The sequence below is a fragment of the Myotis nattereri genome (assembly GCF_964212035.1).
Source record: "Myotis nattereri genome assembly, chromosome: X".
In the NCBI taxonomy this organism is placed as follows: Eukaryota; Metazoa; Chordata; class Mammalia; order Chiroptera; family Vespertilionidae; genus Myotis; species Myotis nattereri.
The window spans coordinates 11,116,299-11,137,751 of record NC_138078.1 but is presented as its reverse complement, the minus strand read 5'-3'; the positions used below and the strand labels follow the sequence as shown (position 1 = coordinate 11,137,751).

The following is a 21,453-nucleotide window of genomic DNA, read 5'->3' as shown; positions in this document are numbered from 1 at the left end:
TCATTGTAATATTTTAGCAACTTCTCTGTTAGGTTTTAACTTGTTCAAAATAAAAAGGTGATCACAATAAAATACCTCTAGAAAACTAAGAAATAATTTAATGAGATTGCTAAATTGAGGTCAACAGCTGCATTATAAAATTCATGCAGTTTCATATCATCATTTGATCAGTAGCATGTCAAAAATAGGAACAACTATTACTTCATTGGCCAGTAAAGTTTCTAGCAGTAAAAATTACTTTTTAGGAGAGTCACAATACAATACTGTTTAATGTAGGAGCTTATTAAGATATAAATTTCTGAACATCACTGCCCTTTATTGGGTCACTCTGAACAGATGGTATTAACATGTGGTTTAATTGAAAGATCTGATTTTTTGAAACTTGGTGTGTTTATTCTGGCTTAGTCACCATCAGATGAGTCTTCCACATCTACTGATGTCCAAAAGCAAAGGGTGCATGCTGACTGAGAGTGTCACAGGAGAAACAATAGGGGCATAGGTGACCATCCTGACCATTTCACAGAGTGTTCTCAAACTCAAATCACATCATAGAAAAGGTAACACCCCATCTTGGAACCTCAAGGGAGGACAGCTTGTCTGCCTCCACTGCACAGTGGGTCAAATGGAGTTAATGCCTCCCTGGTTCCCTACAGGCCCATGAACTAACTGTAACTTCCCTATCCAACCATCTGTGAGGCCTGAGAGGTCAAATCAACCTGTTTACACAGGGCGGAAGGCTACTTGTTTCTCTAAGATCTACCAAAAAAGTACACCGAGACACATAAGGTTGCACAAAAATGTGACTATATTTAACACTACTGAAATGTACACTTAAAAGTGGTTGAGATGGTAAACTTAATGTTCTATGCTTTTGTGCTACCATAATTTTAAAAAGACACATAAGACCCAAATTTTATTTTCCATGCAGCAGATCTAAGAATTACTTTCCTTTCGTCCAAAATGAAGGTGTACTGCCAATCTTTAAATCCCAATGTGACTTAATACACTCCAAATGAAATACAATTTTCTCATACAGAGGGAATAAACCTAGAGAAACACTCAGGCCTCTGTACAAATCTTTGCTGAGCAAGAAAAATGAACAATAAGGATAGATTAATGGCAGAAGAACATTAAAAATAGAAAAGAACTATTGATTTGAAGGTGTTACTTCAAAAGATAAGTACCAATAAAGATTGGAGAGCAATAGTCTCCATACTTTAAAAGATGATGTGAACTGATCTATTGTCCTTTAGGGTTTACTCATGCTTTTGAGATGCAATTTACTGTTTATATAGACACTGCTTTGGGATTTAACAAATCATTAAAGGGCATGGAAGGTTCAGTTCATAAATATAACTTTTGTAGAGTGGCAAATACAAGAATGCTCTACTAAAATTCTATTTAATAACTGAGGTTTGCTTTTTTCTTTACAAAATTTTTCATTTTCTGAGAATTTTGATCAAGCACTTGAGAACAAATCCATGCTAATAAATCTTTGATATTAATCTTTTGTAAGGAGATAATTATAGAGATAATAGAGCTCTTCTGTCCTATTTGGTAGCCACTATAAATATGAGGCTTTTAAGCTATTGAAATGAGGCTAGTGTGAGTTGAGATGTGCTGTAAGTGTAATGTACACACCAGATTTCAAAGACTTAGTATGAAAAAATCATGTAACATTTTCTTAATACTTTTTTATTGATTACATGTTAAAATGATATTTTAGATACATTGGGTTAAATAAAATATGGACTTGAAATTAAATTCACACTTTTTAAAAATCCTCACCAGAGGATATGTTTTAGAGAAAGGCAGGAGAGACACAGAAAGATCAACATTGATGTCAGAGAGAAACATAGCTTGGTTGCCATACATGCTCCGACCGGGGATAAGATCTGCAACCTAGGTATGTGCCCTGATTGGGAATCAAACCCGTAACCTATTTTGTGTACAGGACGATGCCCCACCTGGCCAGGGCTAAGTTTTCATTTATTTACTGTGGCTACTAGACAACTTCAATTTACATTGTGTGTTTCGTATCATATTTCTAATGGTCAATGCTGTAAAGACCATTTCAATGTTCTATCCCATTCTTTCACTCTTTAAGTGTTTCCATGTATTGTATGTAAACATAGCCATGTGTAAATACAATATCCTAATTATCAAAGTAATATATGTTCTCTTTTAAAAAGTAGAATATGTAAAAACCACTAAGAAAAAAATACTCAGAGATAAACATCTTCCCTCTATAATTAAAATGTCTATTTAAGCATGACTTTTGTGAACACATTTATCTTAAACATTCCACTAATAAACAAGTCTACACAAAGTAGTGTTGGCACTGGAGCTGATTCAGACAGGTCACTTGAAATTGCTTTTGTTCCTCAGCACTTGTTTCCCAGTGGACTTCTCCTCCATTTAGGTTTATTTAGCTGGAGTAAGAAATGCAAAAATTTGTCATTGTACTTGATCTTACAAATCTCGGGGATGGCTTGGAAATGACTATATCAGTTACATAATGAAAAGTGATCTCTTGATAAAAATTTGCCAAATATCAGAGAAAAAGTATACTGACTGTCAGCATATAAATAGGACTGAGTTGAAGAAACTAATCTTTTTTTTTTTTTAATCCTCACCCGAGGATATTTTTTCATTGATTTTTAGAGGGAGTGGGAGAGAGGGGGAAAGATAGAGAGAAACATTGATGTGAGAGAAACACATCAATTGGTTGCCTCTTGCCAAAACCGGTTTGGCTCAGTGGATAGAGCGTCGGCCTGCGGACTGAAGGGTCCCAGGTTCGATTCCGGTCAAGGGCATGTACCTGGGTTGCGGGCACATCCCCAGTAGGAGATGTGCAGGAGGCAGCTGATCGATGTTTCTCTCTCATCAATGTTTCTAACTCTCTATCCCTCTCCCTTCCTCTCTGTAAAAAATCAATAAAATATATTTAAAAAAAAATTGGTTACCTCTTGCATGATCCTCGACCAGGGCCCAGGCCAGGGAGGAGCCTGCAACCGAGGTATGTGCCCTTGACTGGAATCGAACCTGGAACCCTTTGGTCCGCAGGCCAACACTCTACCCACTGACCCAAACCAGCTAGGGCAAACAAGAGTCTTAAATAACATGGAATTTAGTAAACTGCTGGCTGAGATATTTTTTGAATGCAGGAATTATGATTTTTTTAAAAAAATCACTTATTATTAGCTGTAACACAACAGTGTAACCTACATAACAGTTGGTTAGAATGGAACTTGTCCCACCTCAGATTCAGCTGAGGTGTCAATACTGCAGATATCAGATACTAAAGTGAGCAGAAGGTGAAACCCCACAGACAGAAACCACAGTGGAAGCATTCAAGTTGTTTCTATGATGCAGCAACCCTCCACCAGAACAAGGGCATCAAAGGAGGTCAGGGTATGAAGAGGTTTCTATGAAGAGAGCTCTTGCTGTGCTTTAAGGGTGGAAGGACCACAACCTTCACTGTAAGCCTTGTGGGGAAGACTTCTGAAGGGCTGCTTGGGAGTTTTGGAAAGTATTTCCTGCAGAGATAGAGAGAAACAGTGTCCAACTCATACCTGAAAAAGCCCAACATTTCCACTTCCTCTTCACTCCCATTCTAACCCCCAAGGGGTGAGATATAAAAAAAAACTCGGATGTTATTCTTCTGTAAATGGTGTCTGTATCATGGTGGATGGTTTCTTTGTTGTTGTTTTATTTTTTAAAATCTTTATTGTTGAAAGTATTACATATGTCCCTTTTTTCCTCCCATTGACTCCTTCCAGCCCACCCCCACCCCTCGCCCCAGGCCCTCACCATCCCACTGTCTGCATCCATGGGTTATGCATATATGCATACAAGGTCTTTGGTTGATTGCCTCCTCAACCACCCACTCTCCCCCACCTTCCCTCAAAGATTTTACACTCTGTTCCATGTCTCTGGATCCATGTTGTTCATCAGTTTATTTTGTTGATTAGATTCCAACTATGAGTGAGATCATGTGATACTTCTCTTTCTCTGACTGATTTATTTCACTTAGCATGATACTCTCCAGGTCCCTCCATGTGTCTCAAAGGGTGAGAGATTCTTCTTTTTTACTGCTGCTTAGTATTCCATGGTATAAATGTATCACAGCTTTTTTATCCACTCATCTACTGATGGGCACTTGAGCTGTTTCTAGATCTTAGCTATTGTAAATTACACTGCTATGGACATAGGGGTGTATACATTCTTTCTGATTAGTGTTTCATGTTTCTTAGGATATATTCCTAGAAGTGGGATAACCCAGTCAAATGGCAGTTCCATATTTAATTTTTTGAGGAAATTCCATACTGTTTTTCATAATGGCTGCAGCAGTCTGCATTCTCACCAGCAGTGCACTAGGGTTCCCTTTTCTCCACATCCTCACCAGCACTTGTCATTTGTTGATTTGTTGATGGTAGCCATTCTGACTGGTGTGAGGTGATACCTCATTGTCATTTTATTTTGCATCTCTCTGATGATCAGTGACTGATAGATGGTTTCTATAGATAGAAATTAATTCCTCAAGACCCAAGAGCAGAAAAGGCCTTTTATTGGAGGAATTTCAGGCATGGAAATAGATAAAGGGGGTGGATATCTGAAGAAGAGGATAGCTGCTCTGCCTCTCATTCCATTCCTCTTCTTTCTTTACTTTGACCTTATGATAAGAAGTTAGCATAAGTAGACCCTTTCTCAAATAAAATCACTGTCTTAATTTTGGACCTAAGAATATTTCAGAATAAATGCAATGTTTTAATAGAAGTGAAGCTTTTAGAGAGCACATCTATCAGACATGCTTACATAGGCATCATTCATTCTTTCATTTATGTGTCCAATGCTAAACACTGTTGTGGAACTTTTAAAAGATGGCTACAGCCCTGGCTGAGTAGCTTGGTTGTGGGTCAACCCTTGGCCTCTCTCTCTCTCTCTCTCTCTCTCTCTCTCTCTCTCTCTCTCTTATAAAAATTATGGCCACAAATTCTTTGACACTCCTTCCATAAATTTGTAGGGCCTAATTCTCCCCTTCCATCATCTTGAATCTGGCCTGTGGCAGAAGTGATGCTATGTGGCTTCCAAGGCCTTGTCAGAAAAAGCCTTGCAGCTTCGGCCTAGTTGTCTTTGAACACCTGCTCTCCAGATGTCTCCCTGTTGGGATCTAGTCAACATACTGTGAGAAGCCCAGGCCAAACGTTAGGCCAGGCCAGGCTGGATGGACTCAGCAGCATGCCTGTTGGCTATGTAAGAAGAGTAGTTTTCTCCAAGTCAAAATGAAAATCTAGTATGTAGACTCAAACTTTGGGAGAAGCTTGAAGACCAGCAGAGCAATCAAGATTTGTTCCGTTGCCCTAACCGGTTTGGCTCAGTGGATAGAGCATCAGGCTGCAGACTCAAGGGTCCCAGGTTTAATTCTGGTCAAGGGCATGTACCTTGGTTGCGGGCACATACCCAGTACAGAGTGTGTGGGAGGCAGCTGATCAATAAATCTCTCTCTTTGATGTTTCTAACTCTCTATCCCTCTCCCTTCTTCCCTGTAAGAAATCAATAAAATATATTAAAAAATAAAAGATTTGTTCCCTAGATTCCATACTGGATCAGAGGAAAAGTCCAAGTACAGAAACAAGCACTAGACCACACATGAGAGCAAGAAGACAGTGTAGTTGGATTGGAAGATTAGACATAATGCTTGAGACTCCAGCACTTTGGTGCCAGAAGTGGGGTCTACCACCCACAGCACAAATAGTTCTGGACCAAGACATGTTGGTCCTTAAGGCAGACTTAGAATTTGTACTTCAGATGATATACTTTCAATATTAATGCCACAGTTATTTAGTGGGGAATCAGAGCTGGCACCAAGACAATTTTTTTTTTTCATTTCCACTCTCTGCTTGGCTGGAGTGGGACCAATTTATATTTTGATGGTTATAGAAGTAGTCATATGTGGAGATCTGAGTTAAATGGTACCATATTTCTGATTTCCACTGGGAATATTATTGTCCTCACAGATTGGTCTAAGAGCACTTGTCCAGTTGGCTTAACTTTTAACTTGGTTGTGAGATTTAAGGAACCCAGAATAGGGTGTCTACTGACTGCTTTGATGTGAATGACCAAGGGCTGTTGTGTGTATGCACATATGTAAAAAAGTGTATTTGTGTGTGTGTGTGTGTGTGTGTGTGTGTGCACATGCACCCTTCCTCCTGAACAAGATAGATTCTGCCAGGTTTGAAAATACAGCAGAAGAACTGAAAACTAGTCCTTTGAGGATCATCTAAGTTTTACCCCTTGAAAGTTTAGAACTCAATAATTTTTATATGGCCTTTTTCCTTTTTCTTCAAACCTGGATTTAGAAGTCTGCAAACATGGTAAAGCCATGTCTCTGTTCCTTAGTGGCTGTGTGACCCGGGTCAGATTACTTAACCTCATTAAATGGTAGTTTCCTAATCTGTAAAATGGGGATAATAATATTTAGCTCATAAGATAAAACAGCATATTGAAAGCATTTAATGCGATTCCTGGGTCATAGCAAGAACTGAGTAAGTGGAAGCTATTACTGTTAGAATTAAAGGTATTAAGCAAGGGCTGTGAACAGCCAGATGCCACCAGAATTAGGGTTTATACTCATTTTACAACATTATGAGCAAAATCTATAAATAGAGAGCTAAAATATAGAATAGGCAGCCTCTACACTTAACTAAACCAACCCTCTAAATGGCCCATTATTTGCTACTTAACAAGGTACTTAGGAGCTAGTCAATTCTCTTCCAGACAAACAGATGGACTTTTCTCATCTTAAAATAGGCAGAATGACTTTGTGGACCCAAGCTGATCTGGTTTAAAAAACCCAAGCATTTCTTATTTCTATATAAATTAATAATTCAAAACAAAATTTCTAAATAACAAATTTCCATTCCGTTGAAAACAAGAGTCCACTAATGGATGCTTCTAATTTTAGCAACCACTGCAGAGGTATTATTGGTGGGTTTTGTTTTCTCCCTTATAATGCACACTGATGGCCAGGCATTGGCAGCCTTGGAAGCTATCCAGCACAACTAGGCAACAGTCCAGGACCACCTTCTTCCTGGGCTATAGATTCTAACATTGTTATAGTGGACTTTTAATCCATTAATTAGCGATGAAAAAGGGGTAACAGTGCTATCATCTGACATCAATAGTTTCAAACAGCCTAATGAGACATCCTAGGATACCTTCCAAAACTGATGAGCTCAGTCACTGATGGGAGTAACTGAAGAAAATGTTCCGCATAGCTGAGATAGCCCAACAGTTCTTTCCTGAACTACTCATGAATCCTGAAACTCAAGTGCATCTGGAGTGTTTTCTTTTGTTTTGTTTGTTAGTTTGGAATGGAAAGTGCTTCTAACTCTCTCACAGCAGAAAGTTTGTTTCTCCCCCTATCACTGCCTGGCATCATCAGGTTCGACTTGGGCTTGTCCATTGAAGTACGTGCTTAGGTTAATTATCAGATAAATTACTAGACCTACATTTTAACACTTAAAGGGAAAAAAGGTAATGACTGTATATTGTTTTACAAATGTTTTGCCCCTTTCCTCCTTTTCTTCCCTCTCCACCAAATACTACTCCAACATGGCTATTCCGGGGAGTCTCATGAACATTTCTGTCCTGCTATCACCTTCATGTGGGGCAAAACCATTTAAAATGTGTTTTGTCTGTGCCTGAATGTTAGCTGGTGTGTTCCAGCTGGTTTGGAAGGCAAGCAAAGCACATGCATGCTGAAGGTACGAAGGCAAGAGAGAGCTGGAGAGAGCCCACAATGGTTTAATGCAAAACAATGAGATTTAGAACTTAAAGTTTTAGGATGTAGACCAGCAGCAAGTACAACTCCAAATTCTTGTTGCCAGGTCTTCTAGCAGGCAGCACCATGTGGACCCATAGCCAGCAGGACTCAGGAGCAAAATATAGAAGAATGGTATGTTAAGGTATGGCTACCATTCCTTTCATTGGAACTATTGAAAATATATTGTAGTCTAGGGCAAGCTACATAATTTGCTGGGCCTAGTGCAAATTAAAAATTCAAGGTCCCTTGTTTTAAAAAAGCAGAAAAACAGTGCCATTAAAGGTACTAAATATAAAATATTTCCTTTCCTCTGTGTTCTCTCTCTCTCTCTCTCTTTAATTCCTATTAATGTCACGCTATAAACCCTCACAAACTCCTGGGAGTCCCTTTTTATGATGAGGTGCATGTGGTCTACTGGTTGCCAGGCTCTCCTTTCCACCAGCTACTGGACCTACATCCAGTCCCAGTCCAGTCCTGTCCTAGCTGGGAAGTCAATTCTCCCTTCCCACTGTCCCAACCCATGGCAGATGGCCAACCCTCAAGAAATTGCAACTTCCATACCTGGATTTGGGGTGGGCTAGAGACTCATATCTACGTAGTTGCCTGATGAACTCACCATGGTGTTGCCAGTCCAAGGTGGGGAAGGCTTCTGCCGTGCCCCACCTGAGACTCCATATGGGGCACATGTCCAACCCCTACCCACCCCAATATTCCTGGCACCTCCCTCCCCACCCTCACCTCACCTTACCCACTTCACTCCACCCCATCCCCCAAATGCTACCTCCACTGCCCAGGTAGAGGGTAGCAGTGGTCACAGGGCAGAGGAGAGGCCAGGCAGGGCTGGGAATCCAGTGGGTAGAGGAGAGGCGGTAGTCAAGAACCCATCCAGGGAGGTGGGGAGGTGGCAAGAAGTAGATTTAAAGTGGGCCTGGCTTCAAACCCCTAACCCTCATATATTCTATTGTCTCATAGGACTTAACTTACAAAACACAAATTCAAAGATAAAACTACTTAATATGACAACAATAGAGCGTTAAACCACAGTCAGGGCCCTTCCCTGTGCAACAGCACTAATCAGACACCCATGGAACTACCCATGCAATATTCTTTAAAAATGTTCCCAAAGGAAGGCCTCCAGGGGTGACACTAACCAGATTCTCTTAAAGCCCCTGGCTCTTCAGAACTGAAATCCAAAGTTGAAAATGTGGGGTCTCAGCATAGCTCCATTTTCTTTATACTTATGTTTCATCTACTTCTGGATTTCCACATAGTGTTTTTGCTGTCTGCCTAATGAGGATAAACTCCTAGCAGCTATCTTTCAGAGCAGAATTTTTAAAGTCTACACACCCCAAATTCACACTTTGGGTCCCAAACTTACCTCAGCAAGCGTGAAGGCAAGAAATCATCCACTGACAAACTCTTAAATGGTTTGAGAACTCTTCATGCAGAATTTCCTAGAACCTAATAAACCTTATTCATATACCTTTGAAACGGGGAAGGCTTTGGGTTTTGAGTGCATTGATTTATAGAAAGATTGATAACCCAAAGCCCCCAGCACATCTGCTGATTTTTGAGTCCAGTATTCTGAGGCAAGGGTGGCATTAGGACCATGCTGGGTACTGCTTTTACTTCTGTCTGCCCTGTGTCTATATCCCCAAAACTCCCCTATACCCTACTCAGTCTAAGCTTGGAGCCCCCTAGCAGGCTCTCAAATACCACCACTCTCTTTGCCATCATCAAAGGCATTTTAAAAGCATGGATCGAATTCTGTGATAAGTAAATTATTGAATAAAATAAACCCAATGTTGTTTATCGACTGGCTGACTCTTTTCTCTGCACTTGACAGTCGATTGTCCTAGCTTTCAAAGACAATGAACCATAGAGAAAAAGAACCTATATTATTTGTGAAATACAACATCACATTGCATAGAGTGCATTTGGAATACTGTTAATACAGAATACATTCATTTCCTGCCTTGTAAAACTCATTTGAGCTTAGTAATATTAAACATATTTTCTGGGAATTTGTCTAATTAAAACCAATGTGGCAATAAAATTCTGATACTATTTTGCAAAATTGCCATAAAAGTTGTTTCCTGAAAACACTCCCCTGGTATAGGGTGTCCTTCACTTTTATATCTGCTCATAATTTAGAACCAGAAGGTAATATTTGGGCAATGACCTGAAGAAAGTGAGGGAATAAGCCATGCATACGTCTGAAGGAAGAATGTTCTATAGAGAAACAGCATGTCCCAAAGCTGGGAGTGTACTTTGTAAATGGAGAAATAGCAAGGAGGCCTAAGATAGCAACTCCACTGCTCTGTCTAGGAGACCAGAAATCCTAATCGTTTTCCACATTTTATTATTCTGGAAAAACAGAGCTTGAGGCAAGGTTTAAATGCTGATGCTTTCATGGGAGGTGTAATTCAGGGCAGTTAAAGTGAGGACAGAATAGAAGGAGATTCAAATATAAGATGATGACTTGTAGCACTGCCACTGCTTCCCAACAAACTGTGTGAGACACAGCTGACGCTCTCAGGCGCACCCCATGGCTAAATGAAAGAACTGTGCCTCATACAGTCCAGGAGATCGAGAATGGGTAGCGATCTTATCTGTTAACTCTGTCATCACCCATCTCCCATTGGTCAAAGTTTGCCCTACAGGCATTACATTTCCTGTACTTCTTCATATAAAATTATATAATATTTATTATATGTAAAAGTAGAGTATTTTCTACAAATAAACAAAAACAATACTCTGCTCCTTCAGTCTAGGTCCCTAAGTGAAGATGACATGCAGCAGAACTAGTAAGGAATAAACCTTTGCTGATGTAAGCCACTGAGATTTTGGAGTCAATTTTTATTGCAGCATAACCTAGCCTATCTTGACTGATTCAGGGATTCACTACCTCATTAGCACATTAAAGAAGATGAGCAGTTTTTCAGTAAAAATTATGCTTGATGTTATTTAATATAGTATTTCTCTAACTATTTCAGCTACTGAATATTCTTTTCACAGAGTACTTTAATATTATGGAGGTAGTCTGATAAAACAATCTGTATTATCTGTTTCAAGGAGATTGGGAAGCACACCCTTTTCTAGAACAATTAAAATATTCCCAGACTTTAGCAGTTTGGGGTATGACTGATATTACATTAACATTTATGCCCAAATTATGGACTCCTAGCCCTCACCACCGGTCCCCCTCCCCCAATCCTTCTGCTGTCCCTGGGACTTTGTAGGACAAGTGAATTACAGGTATTCAAGAAAGTACTCGCCCACATTCTTCTGAGCTGTACTTGTCGAGTATCTATTCTAGTTCCTGATCTGTTCCTCTTCTGTGAGCTGCCATTTTCCATTAGTGGCCATTCCAAGGCCTTAGGGTGCCAATGCTAAGTGGCAGTCTGTGGCAGAGTAGGGCTGAGAAAGTGCGACCCCCTTCTGAAGTCCAGCACATAAGAGAATCTCTAATGAATGGAGCCCCTTCAGCCTTAGGCCCTGACACCTCTCTTTCTAGGATTGTAGAATACTCATCAGATCAGGCACAGGGCAGACACTAGGCCAAGGAATTGTCTCCCCTTGTCCCTCTCTCCAGAGGTATTTCCTCCTCTTTTTGCTCCCAAATGAAAAGCATCTCAAATCAACTCAAGCAAAACCAGGACAGCAGGGATCCTTAGTCTATGACTCAGCTGGGACACCTTGCTTCATGAGTGCCCTTCATGCCCCCTCTGTAACTCCTCAGTAAATCCAGTCTGCAGTAATAATGGAGGTTGGAAGCCACAACTCTGCTGTCATAAGGACATTGAAAGGATTTGAAAGTTGGCGATTATTCTCATATCCAAACCAAGGGCACCAAACCACTGGGCTGAGATAGTGAACAATGCCCCCAGGCAGTAGACCAGAAGGGAGCTGAAGCCTTTTTAAAATATTTGAATATTCAGACCCCTCTATAGGGAAATCTTCCCACCACTGAAACCATATTAGAATTCTCAGCTTTAGTTCCACTAAGTCCTTATGGGGGAAAAAAAAAAAAAACTTCAGATGGGTAGTTGGTGAGTTTGTAATGGAAAGAGAGGAAGATGGATGGGAGACATGATGGGGAGAATAAAGAGGGAATGAATCTGATTCTGAAAACAGCAACTGAAAATCAGGCCTAGAAACAACTTCACTAAATGATTGGATGAATGCAGTAATTAAATCAAATTAGTTCCTTTTACTACATTTTCCCCTTGAGAATAATCAGCAGAACTCTAAGGAAAGTATTTGTCAAAGTTATCTCATATTTAATTATCCATAATTCTGTGCCATGCACAGAGGAAGAGACGGAAAACAGAGGTTGTGGCTTCATGGCTTCTACTTAAGGTCAGGTGGCCAGATTCATAGGTTGGGACAAGGAAAGGACAATAAAGGGAACCATTGTCTTGACTGATACAGAGGTAAATTTTGTGGCTGTTTTAATTACAAATTTTGATCTATATTTAAAAATTCTTCCTATGGAACTACGAACTTAGCTGAAGACATCTGAAGTGATGAAAGTTTTTTATAGGCTTGCTTCTTAAGCAAATAAAAGTAGTGTTTTCCCTGGCAAAGCATTGCCTTTGTGATAGTTGAGGAAGTCTTTCTCTCTCAAAGGTATAAATGGAATAAATGGGGCTTTGTGGATTAGGCTGTACCTCTCAATTGTGTAGGGGGTGGCTGATTGGTTGGTTCCCTGAGGCGGGTGGGGTTCAGGAGTAATAATAATTCTTAGGAAAGCCACAACCCTCTTTCCATTTAAGAGGTATTGCCCTTCAGTAGAATATCATGTGGAGTTGCTTCTCACCCTAGACCTCAATTTCCTCATTCTTGAAAATTTCTATAAAAGAATCCTATCTCCTGCCCTAACCGGTTTGGCTCAGTGGATAGAGCGTTGGCCTGCAGACTGAAGAATCCTATCTCCTGTTTTCACTGCTCTGCACACCCCTATAACTGGATGTTCCAGAAGACATAAAAGCGAGCAAGCCAGGGACACTTTATTCTGATGCCTCCTACCAACTGCACCTTACAGCTCACATTAGTCACCTTGCCTTTGAACCCCTGTCCAGATGTGAGCAGGAGCACACTGAACTCATTTTATGTGCCTCATTGACTCGATCATTTTCTCTTATTGTTATTAGCTCATCAGGTTGGCATTTGTGATAAGAAATGGGAAGGCAGGGCAGAACTAGGGATATCAGAAACTTATTCTTAAAAAAAAAAAAAAGAAATGTATTCTTTGATTGCCTGGAATTACTTTTCCTTAAATATTTGTTGTTTATTTAAAAATATTTACCTAAATCTCCTAATTCTAATAATAGTTGATCACAGATATTACCCTTTCAAAGTTTTTATTGATATATAGTATATATTCAGAAAAGTGCATATAACCTAAATGAGCAGCTCACTAAATTTTCAAAACTTAAACACACACTTGTGGTCAGTACCCAATTTAAGAAATAGGACTTCCCTGCATCCCAAAAGTCTCCTTCCCCAAATATTCCTCCCAGTCATAACTCCTACCCCTAAGAGCAACCAACTGCCTGACCCCTAATAGCGGGGATCCTTTTTGCCTGTCTTTGAACTTTCTATCAATAGCATTAGACATTTTTCCCCTGGCTTCTTTCAGTCCACATTATATTTATGAGCTCCATCCTTACTACTCCATGTAGTTATAGACTGGTTATTCTCATTGCTGCATAGTGGTAAAAATACACCAGAATTTCTGTGATGGACATTTGGGTAGTTTCCAGTTCAGTGTTGTTATGAGTGGAGCTTCTATAAACATTCAAATTCATGTTTTTTCATCAACATAAATATACATTTTTGTAGGGTATATACCCAGGAATTACTAAATCAGGGTAAGCATTCATTTAGCTTTAGTAGATACTACCAAACAATTTGTTTGTAGTTGTACAAATTTGCACTTCCACTACCAGTGAGGAGAGTACCAGTTGCTCTACATCCTCTCCTAAAATGTACCTACATACTAAGGGATGTTGTATAGTTTGGTTGCTAAAAATCCAGATTCTGAAACTAAATTTTCTGGGCTCAAATTCCAGCTTTATCATGTAGTAAGTTTGTGACCTTGAGCACCTTAACTTTTCTGTGTCTCAGTTTTTTTTTAAATCTGTAAAATGAGGATAATAAATTACCTATCTCATTAGGTTAAGGATTAAATGAATTAATGCACGTATAATACTAAGAACAGTACCTGGCACATAGAAAGTATTCCATAAATGTTAGATATTAGTGTCATTCAAATGTATTGAAATTAATTGCCACCAGTGCAGTAAGAGACTTGTGTCTTATTTTAAAAAACAAACAAAACAAAACAAAACAAAACAAAACAAAAAAACAAACATAAAATTTCCCACATAACCTGGGGAGGCACTCAGATAGTGCCACACGGGGTCTCTGTATGCAGGAGCAAGTCAGCATACATGATCTTAATTTTGTGCTATGCCAATCAAAACTGATTCCTGGGAACTTGAATGTGCAAATTAAACCAGAATGTCAATGCTTTGAAATAGTTATAGGAGACTGTGACTCATGTATAGAATCAATATGATAACCTTTGCTTTTAAAAATTATTAATTAATTAATTAATTTTATTTGGCTAGTAAGCCAGTGACATGACTCGCATTAAATTAGTGACTTCAGTTTCAGTGAATTTCTTACAAACTCTACAGACTTTTTTACACTCTAGCCCTTGCTAAACACTGTTTCAGGAATTGACACAGATATAGATTTCAGGTAATAAATATGGATTCAGTAAATATCCAATGGAGAAAAGAGAAATGATAAAGAATAATAGGAGGGCACTGAGCAGTAAGTTCAAAGACACACAAAGCTGAACCTCACTCTAATCTCCAGACTGGAATTTGTTTTTAACATTAAATGTTAGACAATACATCTTATCTGTCCCATCTTCCAGTTTAAAGAGATGCAACTCTGGCTGCTGTTAGAATCACCGTGGGAACTTTAAAAAATATAGATACCTAATCTCACACCTAGAAATTCTGATGGAGTATGTTTGTCAGCAGGGCCCAGATGCTTCTTTTTCTTAAGCTTCCTAAGTGATTCTAATGTACAGGCTTGGAAAATATTGTTCTTTCTGAGTATCAGTGGTGACAATATTGGTGGTGCCTTTTGAGTGTTTTCTCCTCTAATGGGGTCAGAGGAGTGGTCCTGAATAGTTTCTATGGAGTCTGTCTGCTTTGATCAAAAAGCTCCAAATACTGGCTCAATTAGTTTTCATCTAGTATATTTTCTTTCGTACCTATAACCTAGGAATATTCCAATTTTATTTATTTATTTATTTTTACAGAAGTCATAAACAGCATTTGTTACCTTGGTACATCACAGTGGTCTTGTTGCTGTTTCAACTAGTTTTCTGTCTTCCCTCCCTCTTCCCACAGTCTGGCTACACAGTGCATCCTTGAACCATTAGCTCACAGCAACTTTATGCTTATTCCACACTTCTTTTTTTTAATTTTTTTTAATTGCTTAAAGTATTACAAAGGGTATTACATATGTGTCTTTTATTCCACACTTCTAACACCATTCATTCTCAGGGTCAAAGTTCTGGTCCATAAACCCTTCCATGCAGGAAGTTCAATGCTTGTGAATAAGCCAGTCAATGAAGGAAAAATACCACATGATCTCACTCATTCATGGATAATAGAGACCATTATAAACTTTTGAACAACAATAGATACAGAGGCAGAGCTGCCTCAAACAGATTGTCAAACTGCAGCGGGAAGGCCGGGGAGGGTTGGGGGGCAGGAGGGAGGGGGGTAAGAGATCAACCAAAGGACTTGTATGCATGCATATAAGCATAACCAATGGACATAAGACACTGGGGGGTAGGGGAGGCCAGGGGATTGTCAAGGGCGGGGGGAGGGGGGAGGACACATATGTAATATCCTTTGTAATACTTTACGCAATAAAAAATAAATAAAAAAAATATGTAATAAACCAGGCCTCCCAGGATAGCTATCTCCAGTAGGATGACAATGGAAAGTAGTAGCTTGTTGGTTGTCATTTTTCTGGACATTGACCAGAGAATCTTTCGACTTTTGCTCAAGTTTTTATTTGTGTTTATCAGTCTGTTCTTGGTGTGTTACAACTGGTCACATCGTTCCCCCAGCTCTTCTATGATTTCCGAGCCAATCTGGTCAGTCTCTGTAGTAATCTGATGAGAACTCTCAATTCTCTGGGCGGCCTGGTTCAGACTGTCAATGCCTTGCAAAAGCAATACCCTCTGAGACTGGAGCTGACTCATATGATCATTCTCTACAGTGTATGTGTCATATTTCATGTCTCCTCGGCCCCCAGGTGTGGCTGTCAAAGGCGTGCTTTTCACTTCCTGGTGGAGTTTGACAAGGTCCTCCCGGTAGTTTCAAAGCTTAGACATCATAGGGTTACAAAAAGTTAGGAGTGGATAAATTGAGGAGAGAACCAAGATGGCGGCATAGGTTAACGCCGGAGTTTGCTGCTTTGAACAACTACTTCAAAAGTGAAACTAAAAGACGGAACGGACATCACCCAAAACCACTGGAACGCTGGCTGAGTGGAAGTCCTACAACTAGGAGGAAAGAGAAACGCATACGGACACTCAGAGGAGGCGCAGTGCTGAAGTCAAATTCTGAGGTGCGGAGTGCGCGGAGCGGGCTGGCGGCGGAGGGCGCGGTTGGCGTTTTCAATCGGGAGGGAGTCGCAGACTCTGAGCTCCAGATCCGGGCGAGTCTTTAGGGACCCAGACTCAAACGGGAGAAGCGGGACTGCCTGGCTTCAGTCAGAGCGAGTGCAGCTTTCTCTCCGAGCTTTGCAGCGGGTGCTGGGACTCAGAGAGGCAGAGCCCCTGGGGACAGGACTGAGAGCCGCCATAACTGCTCTCTCGGGCCCACCCTATTGATCCTGTGCGACCCGCCCCGCCCAAGCCCTGCACAGAGGCATTTGCCGGATAGCCTCAGGCAAACGCCAGATTAGCACCTCCCTAGAGGACAGAAGTTCTCTCACTGCTGACACAGCTGATTCTCATAGCCACTTGGCCTGGAGATCAAACCCTCCCTGGAATTAGCTACAACAATCAAGATTTAACTATAAGACCACAAACAAAGACCACTAGGGGGTGCACCAAGGAAGCATAACAAAATGCGGAGACAAAGAAACAGGACAAAATTGTCAATGGAAGATCTAGAGTTCAGAACCACACTTTTAAGGTTTCTCAAGAACTGTTTAGAAGCCGCCGATAAACTTAATGAGATCTACGAGAAAACTAATAAGACCCTCGATGTTATATTGGGGAACCAACTAGAAATTAAGCATACACTGACTGAAATAAAGAATATTATACAGACTCCCGACAGCAGACCAGAGGAGCGCAAGAATCAAGTCAATGATTTGAAATGCGAGGAAGCAAAAAACACCCAACCGGAAAAGCAAAATGAAAAAAGAATCCAAAAATGCGAGGATAGTGTAAGGAGCCTCTGGGACAGCTTCAGGCGTACCAACATCAGAATTATAGGGGTGCCAGAAGATGAGAGAGAGCAAGATATTGAAAACCTATTTGAAGAAATAATGACAGAAAACTTCCCTCACCTGGTGAAAGAAATGGACTTACAGGTCCAAGAAGCGCGGAGAACCCCAAACAAAAGGAATCCAAAGAGGACCACACCAAGACACATCATAATTAAAATGCCAAGAGCAAAAGATAAAGAGAGAACCTTAAAAACAGCAAGAGAAAGAAACTCAGTTACCTACAAGGGAATACCCATACGACTGTCAGCTGATTTCTCAACAGAAACTTTGCAGGCCAGAAGGGAGTGGCAAGAAATATTCAAAGTGATGAATACCAAGAACCTACAACCAAGATTACTTTATCCAGCAAAGCTATCATTCAGAATTGAAGGTCAGATAAAGAGCTTCACAGATAAGGAAAAGCTAAAGGAGTTCATCACCACCAAACCAGGATTATATGAAATGCTGAAAGGTATCCTTTAAGAAGAGGAAGAGGAAGAAAAAGGTAAAGATACAAATTATGAACAACAAATATGCATCTATCAACAAGTGAATCTAAGAATCAAGTGAATAAACAATCCGATGAACAGAATGAACTGGTGATTATAATAGAATCAGGGACATAGAAAGGGAATGGACTGACTATTCTTGGGGGGGAAAGGGGTGTGGGAGATGCGGGAAGAGACTGGACAAAAATCGTGCACCTATGGATGAGGACAGTGGGTGGGGAGTGAGGGCGGATGGTGGGGTGGGAACTGGGAGGAGGGGAGTTATGGGGGGAAAAAAGAGGAACAAATGTAATAATCTGAACAATAAAGATTTAATTAAAAAAATAAAAATAAATAAAAATAAAAATCCTGAAAAAAAATAAATAAATTATAAATTGAAATCCAACTCAAAAAAAAACAACAAAAAAACAAACAAAAAGAAACAAAAACAAAACAAAACAAAACAAAACAAAAAAGTTAGGAGTGCATAACATAGTTCCTCTTCCATCCCGGTCAGCATTTCATTTTCTTCCTGTTGCTTTTCATCAAAATCTCTGATCAATTTCTTCTTCTCTTCTGTCACTCCAGCCCCCAGGAGCTGCTCCAGCATCTCCCCCCGCCCCGCCCCGTAGGTCTTCATGGAGGCCACGGAAAACCTCATGCAGTTTCTCGAAATGTTCTGAGGAGGCGGCGGAGGTGTGGCCATGGCACAGGCCACACTGCGGCAGCAGCACTGAGAGGGCCCAGACCCTCTCCTACCCCAGCAGTCAGCTGCCCAGCCCTGCAGGCATTACAGCTACCACCACCACCACCTAGGCCGCCCAGGAAGAGGTGCTTCATTCCAGTCTATTTTAAGCCTTCCTGTGGTTTCTAAAGCACAATACTATCCTAACTACAGATTTACAATTTCAAATCACATGGGCTGTGATTCAATATAGAGCAGAACTAAATAGAACTAAATATCCCAATTAGTAATGGGACATTTTTTATTGATGAAAAAAGATACATGAAAGTGCATTGAGCTGTAAAGCCCTTCATAAAAGAGTGGGGTTACATTTATGTTGTTGTTGTTATCACCTGTAGTGTTAACTGCAGTAAGATGGAAAAAAAACATTAAATAATCACTGTATTTGGACATGTGAATTTGAACTTCTGGCTCAGTCACTTATTAGTTGTGGTTCTTGCCCTCTCTGAGCAGATTTTTCATGAAACATGGGAGTATTTAGAACTCAGAAGGAAATTTTGATTAAATGAGCTAATGTAAATGGTATTTGGCAAGGACTGAGTCCTGAGTAAATGGAGGTTACCTTCCTGTATTAGTTAATGCTATGATGCTGCTGCATAAAAAACACCCCCCCCCCCTTTCAAAACCCCAATGGCTTACTAAAACAACATTTACAGTATTGTTTTCACTCATGTGTCTCTGGGTCAGTTATGGCAGCTCTGCTTAAGGCTATGAATCAGATCGAGGCCTGTTCCACATGTACCTAATTCTGGAACCAGCATCTTCCCAAGGCATGCTCTTCTTATGGTAGATGACAGATATAAGAAGAACCTAGCAGAAATTTTCAATGCCATTTAACATCTCAGCTCAAAACTAATTCATGATCACTTCTTCCCACTTTCTTCTGGCCAGAGCAAGTCATGTGGCCAAGCTCAAAGTCAATGGGACAAAGAAGCATAATCTACCTAGTGAAGTCATGACACAGTGAAGAGAATAGAAAGAAGAATTGTAAACAAATAATACATTCTACCACACTTCCTTTTCCTTCTGCAGGATGCCAATAGAGAAAAAAAGAGGGGTAAGAAGGGAAGAAGTAAATAGTTGGCTCTCACAGAACTCTACCTTATAACTCATTTGTGAGAGTTTATCTGGCCTCCTTTGTAGTGATAGTCTAGCCCTCATGCAGGGGGAGAAAAGCCACTCTCTGGTGCAGCAACTTCCTGACTCCTCCCTGTTTCCAGGTGTTTATGGTGAAGGATGAGCTACTCAGAGGCAGTTTAGAATTCACCAGAAGCCTTCTCAAATCTTGCTTGCATCAACACAAAATAGACAGAAGCAGTAGTTGATGAAATTCAGCAAAACAGACATTATATACCAATTGTCAAAATAACCCTATCTTTGTTCAAATTCAACCCCTTCTTTTAACCGTTTCAACATCTTTTTAATGTGTAGGCACCATCTATGAGTATTTGCTCTAAATGACATAATCACTTTCCTGATATATAATGGTGATAAGCTAAGAGCCCTTTATTTGAATTCTAACATTTCATTTGGATTTCAAAACTGGGTGAATAGGCAGCCCCACCTCTACTATCTAACCAGAGTGTTCTGGCCAAACATGTATTGTGGCTATGGAGAGTTACCAGATATGCCCTTGCATGTTCATTAATTGGCAGGAGAATTTTAGTGAATAAATCAAAGGTGTTGAACCAAAAACCACTGTTATAATTGAGGATAATTCAGAACGTATTTCAAAAGGTCAAACTGCAATAAAGTCACCCCACTGAAGATCTTTGTTGAAGGATCTTTAGTAACAGCCATGCCACCAGAGAATGGCAGGCAGCACCAGGTTGCACTGTTACCATGTCAAAAGGAGCTACAGAATCATCTTCTCCAGGAATGGTCCTTGGACCGCCAACATCAAAATCACCTACAACTGTTTGGTAAAAGTGCATATTCCCAGGTGAACCTCTAGACTTAATGAATTGGCATCTTTGGGTATAGGACCAGAGAATCTGCATTTTATGCCCATCAAGGCTTTTGTAAAACATCAAATATAGACAAAGGTCCTGCACATCTTGGATTCTGAGTATTGGTTATAGTTTCTATAATGCCAGATTAATCAGTCTCACTGATAAACGCAGTGAAAGGATTTTCCCCATTATTATTATTACTGAACTTTTAAAAAACTAAATTTGTTTTACAATTTTCAACCAGGGTATTATTGTAATAAGATTTTTGTGCCTTTTAAAAAAACACACCACAACTTGAACATTAGAAACCACATTGTTTCATTAAGATCTCTATTTTGATAAGAAAACAACTATTTCTTCCCATTTTCTCAAATACCAATGGCCTACAAAACTTACATAAACACTGTTGGGTGAAAGAAAAGCAAGTTAAGAGACACAGTTATTCTGAAGGACAGGAGAAAGTTTTATCTCTGTGTTAAATTGAGCAACTTTTTGGTAATGGATAGATGATAAACTGCCTTTTAAAAACTGCAGCAGGAAGGCCAGGGAGGGTTGGGGGGCAGGAGGGAGGGGGGTAGGAGATCAACCGAAGGACTTGTATGTATGCATATGGGCATAACCAATGGACATAAGACACTGGGGGGTAAGGGAGGCCAGGGGATTGTCAAGGGCAGGGAAAAAAAAGGACATATATGTAATACCCTTTGTAATACTTTAAGCAATAAAACAATAAACAATAAATAAATAAAAACATATATACTTTTATTGATTTTAGAAAGGAAGGGAAAGGGAGATAGAGAGAAACATCAATGATAAGAGAGAATCATTGCCCTAACTGGTTTGGCTCAGTGGATAGAGTGTCGGCCTGTGGACTCAAGGGTCCCAGGTTCGATTCTGGTC

General features: G+C 40.0%; 1 protein-coding gene and 1 pseudogene across 2 annotated transcripts in view; both read right to left on the bottom strand.

The window, feature by feature from the left end:
* The window catches only part of PDHA1 (pyruvate dehydrogenase E1 subunit alpha 1), a 313,772-nt gene that overhangs the window by 102,569 nt on the left and 189,750 nt on the right, over positions 1–21,453 (bottom strand). The window lies entirely within an intron of this gene.
* LOC308511102 (vesicle transport through interaction with t-SNAREs homolog 1B-like) lies at positions 3,429–20,535 on the bottom strand (annotated as a pseudogene). The gene is made up of 4 exons: positions 20,443–20,535; positions 18,327–18,575; positions 15,789–16,272; positions 3,429–3,539 (listed from the first exon to the last, which is right to left on the bottom strand). The product of its transcript is annotated as a vesicle transport through interaction with t-SNAREs homolog 1B-like (transcript).